Source organism: Schistocerca piceifrons, chromosome 3, assembly GCF_021461385.2.
Source record: "Schistocerca piceifrons isolate TAMUIC-IGC-003096 chromosome 3, iqSchPice1.1, whole genome shotgun sequence".
NCBI classification, from domain to species: Eukaryota; Metazoa; Arthropoda; class Insecta; order Orthoptera; family Acrididae; genus Schistocerca; species Schistocerca piceifrons.
Window position 1 is genome coordinate 78,597,230 of NC_060140.1, and position 5,000 is coordinate 78,602,229.

Consider the following 5,000-nt stretch of genomic DNA (forward strand, 5'->3'; position numbering starts at 1 on the left):
TAAACACTAAATAAATCTATTTATTAAAAAAAGTACTCCGTCTGCAGGCCACGAGTGGCCTACCAGGACCATCCGACCGTCGTGTCATCGTCAGTGGAGGATGCGGATAGGAGGGGCGTGGGGTCAGCATGATGGTATTCTTGACCAAAGCCGCTACTATTCGGTCGAGTAGCTCCTCAATTGGCATCACGAGGCTGAGTGCACCCCGAAAAATGTCAACAGCGCATGGCAGCCTGGGTGGTCACCCATCCAAGTGCCGGCCACGCCCGACAGTGGTTAACTTCGGTGATCTCACGGGAACCGGTGTATCCACTGGGGCAAGACCATTGATGTATCTATTTATAAAAGCAGCTAAAAATTCGGTTGACATCTATCTAAGAGACAGTTTCCAATACTTCCAAACTATGTGAGTGAAGACCATATGTGGCTTAAGTTCAATGAAATAGTATCAACAGCACTCGAGAGGTTCATACCAAATAAATTAATAAGAGATAGAACTGATCCCCTGTGGTACACAAAACATGACAGAAAGCTGCTGCAGGAGTACCAAAAAAGGCACGTATAATTTGTAGCACCCCACCCGTCACTTAACTGGTTTGGTGTGTGCTCACCCCAACTAATTGACTAATAGATCAACAGAGAGTGCAAAACTTTGCAATATCGGATAACCCAAAAAACTAATATGGCCCTGTGACTCCTGATTGAACTGTGGTGGCAGTGTTGACATTAATTTATTCAGAATTGATCACTTTTAACTAATAAGGGGTGCACATTGATGTTATATACAGCTATTGAACACCAGATGCAAATGTTGAACATAAAATTAATTAAGAAAGTGACTTGGGATTTCATCTACTTGATTGAAAACAGATGCAGTCGATTAGCACAAATTTATTTTGCTCCCGACCTTCAATCATCACATTACAAGACTCTCATATCAGGCAGTGGTAATAAATTGCATTTGCGTGGTGTAAAGCGCGATAACTCAAAAATAATTCCTGTCGACTGAACCAGGCGTAATGTGAAGTGCGAGAAGAATTCTACAACACACGGCCCATGAAACCCTCGTGAAAACTTTGCCGACGGGATCCAACAAATTAATCAGTGGCCGGAGCGGGCGCAATATCACCGAATACAGCGTGGCGGAGCGGCGTCGTTGTGTGGACGTCGGTCGACCTTGTGGTGCTGCAAGGCTGCGATCATCTATTCTCTCCTAGCTATCTTGCTCAGTACATAGCTGAACCAAAACTTTCTATCTCCAAGCTCAATCGTTCCATTTGCTAAGTCCTAAACTGCAGAGATGCTAACTCTTTCTCAGGCAAGCTGAGTAAAGAACGCCACGTCCACACTCTAGGCAAGCTCGGAACAGAAGACCTCTACGGAGACTTCTGCCAGTCTGCTCTTCGCCTCGGTTTCCTCTCCAGCAAAATCACTTATGCCAATTGCAGCGCAAGTCGCGTTAATTATGCGTCGCTTCCCACGCCAACCAATGCCTGCTCTGTGGAGTGAACAAATTTCCCACAAAATTTCCCTTCTTCTCAACTTCTGCTATTTAGCTCCTCCCAGGCCACCCATGAAGGTTAGCGTCAGCAGAAAACATCAATTTTTCTGGAATTCTGACTCCCAGGAGAGTACTTCAAATTCCTCGGTCCTACGATCCCATCGGAGGCCGGCGTATTTCATTCTGTCGCTCTTCACCTGATTTACTTCAGACTCTGCGGACCATGAATTCAGCGTGAAGTTGCTATAGTCACGAACACGCATATTTTGGCCTCTGTTGACTGCTCCACCGTAGCTTTGCATGGCTTTGTCGCATGTTTCACTGAAAACGGGACGACGGACATTTATCAACAGGCGTACAAGTTCTCTGTCTACTTCCTGGTACACCAGCATGGGGTCAACCACTCACTCACTGTCACTCATCTTAAGGCAGCTGGAGGCCGCGCCACCTTACCGTTTTCTCAGAGCTTGAGCTGCCCTAAGCTGCCTATTGTCGCTTCCCTTTGCCACTCCCAGCCGGCCTCAGTCAACTCTTGAACACTTCCCTGTGATAAACTAGCCTCCAGTAAATCGACGTGTTTCCACAAAGTTTCATGTCGTGTGAATTACTTTAAAACCATCACCCGACATTAATTATTCCAATACATCCATACTATACCCTCTACAAGATGCATTGTGCCTTGTCAATCATTTTTGTTCAGCCCTACTGTTCGCTCAACGTGAGTTAGGTGATCTTTAATGACTTAATGTAAGGGGCATAGTTCTTGCCATCTTACAAATTTAGACGAACGCAAAATCTCCAAGACTGGAGAAGTTTTACTGAGGCTCGAAATTTGGCGCGGATTTCAGTGCGAGGTGCATTTAATAATTTTCACAACGAAAGTCTCTCAGAAATGTGGCACAAAATCCAAAGAGATTCTGGTCCTATGTAAAGTAAACCAGCGGAAAGGCTGAGTAAGTACCTTTACTGCGCGACAGCGATGAGGAGGAGCAGGGGGAGACAGGGACCCAACCCTTCGGAGCAGGTAAAATCGTGGCAAATGTCTGGCGTGGCAAATGTCCGCACACTGCCTGCTGAACCGCGTGACGTTCGATTTCCCTCAATATGTGGCCTACGGCCGTACAGTAGCGGGCGACCTGGTTGCGAGCCGCCGCTGCCGACGTAGGAAGGGAGTAATTAGCGGGGCTGTGGCGGCCCCGGCGGCACACGTGCAGTCAGTCCTCGCTGCGGCTGCGGCCGGCGTGTTTTTGCGCGCCCGCTGATTGGCCGGCGGCTCTCAGAAGCTCACACAGCTGGTCGCAGCCTGGCCGCGTCGCAGCGTCCGCTGAAAACCGGGCGACGGCAGAGCGGGAAGGGAGTCTCTGCGCACAGCTGGCCGCGGGACGGGGAACGGGGTCACTGCCACCTGCTGTCTGCTGTCTGGCCGGCTGGCTGGCTGGCCACTGTAGCTGCGCGCTGCAGCCGACTCACCCCTGTCGCCGACCAACAGGCTGACGCCTCTCCGACTGGCCACTCTGTAATTCTCCTCATACTTATAGACAGGAGAGTTTCGTTAAAATAATGCGAAATTAGCGTTTTTCACCAAAAATTTACGTCGATTTTTACGTGACATCGCACAATTTATAATTTTGCTGCGTAAAAATTTTACATAGTTTGAGGATGGCAGTTTGCTAATACTGAGTTGATAATTATAGAATGTAAGGACAATATTTTGACTTCTAATCTCATGGCACAGATTCGTGTATAAACTGAAACTGCAGTTAATTGCCTGCGTAACGAGCTTTGACCTGACGAGGAAAACAGCAACTAAATTAACAGCAAAAGCACGGAATTTGGCAACAAAACCACAGAATTTGACCAAAAACACCAAATTTGACAAAGAGACACAAAATTCTCAGAAAACACCAAATCTGACAAAAAAAACAAATTTGACAAAGAGACACCAACTTTAACAAAGAACACAGATATACTGGTAAATATGCCGAAAAAATAACATCTACCTCGGTAAAAAAATACTGAGCCACATGTAGCAAAAGAGTTACACCAAGTTTGGCAAGAAAGTTACAGCAAATGTAAAAAAAAAAAAAAAAAAAAAAAAAAAAAACCACTGAATGGGACAAAAACACCGAATATGCCAAAAAATATCATTAGGTAAGGAATAGAACACTGATTTTGGAATGAAAACGTCTACTTTGACAAATTGTCACACAAAATTTGGCCAAAAATAACAAAATCTGCCAGAAGCAACAAATTTTACAAAAATAATAAATATGCCAAAGGAAACAACGTAGAATGCGGGAGAAAATAACATCAAATCTCACAATAAATAAAACGGAATCTGTCAAAAAATAATTTCAACTCTGGTAAAAATTACGCTGAATCTGACAAAAAAGGTCAAAGTCAACAAATTTGGAATCTGATAAAAATTATACTAAATTTGGCAAAAATATAACACTAATTTTGGCAGAAAATAGCGCGAAATAGGACAAAATGCGACGAATTTGACAAAAATATTAACAAACTGCAAAAATAAAAATGAACCTGGCAAAAAATAACACGAACTTTTGCAAAATATAACGGTGAATGTGGGAGAAATAACACCAAATTATGCCACAAAATAAAACGAATTTTTCCTCCCCCTACTTACAGGACGTCATAGTGAATGCTCTGACATAAATTTCCACACCAGTATATCACAATCATTTAAGAAAAAAATAATAATAAAAACCATTTGTCATTAGTTTTCTGAGCAATCGGTAGATGATTGCGTAGTGTAGCAGTTGTAAGGAAAGACACTCATTGAAATATCGTTAACAGAACTTTTTTTAGATTTAGTTTGCAAAGTCCCCTCTTCTGGAAAGTTTCCCTAACCCTGAAAACTAATTGTGGGCAGGCCACTGCTTTGAGATCCATCCTATGAATTTAATGTGCACCACTTCTAATCGATCTAATGGATTTATGAAAAGATCTTAAAATGCGGGTTTACCCAACAACTAAGTGTGACGGGAAGGTGTCTAACAACAATCTATCATTTAAACACTCTAACTCATTCATTAAAACGTAGGCCATCACAACTCAAAAAAGGAGACAGTCAAACAACTGACTAATGTTAGCTGTACAAAAATTCTGATTAACGATTATGTGGGTACCAATGTTACTCGTCTGAATGAGAAATTACACACTGTTAAGTCAACACGACGGTCTGAAACAGGTTCAAAACTCACTATTTCCCGACAGGAAGCAGTAACAAAGCTTGGCGATGACTGAGAGTTGCATACAAGCAACACATGTACGTTGAACATGAGATAGACCATTGTATAACAATCCCACAAGTGAGAAATAAGAGTCACCTAGCTCCCCGATGCTGCTATGAATGCTCACTGTGATTTAATTGCTGGGTGCCGTAACGAAGGCCACCATAGTGGAAGCCAGTCCTGCGAAATCTGCCTGAGCCTCAGGTCTCCGCTCCTAGAACAGTGTCATTCTCTATTCTCTCCGA

The 5,000-nt window shown here is 43.6% G+C and overlaps 1 pseudogene; it reads right to left on the minus strand.

Annotated features, from left to right (window-relative positions):
- Positions 1–213: 213 nt before the first annotated feature.
- On the minus strand, positions 214–331 carry LOC124790446 (annotated as a pseudogene).
- Positions 332–5,000: the final 4,669 nt, after the last annotated feature.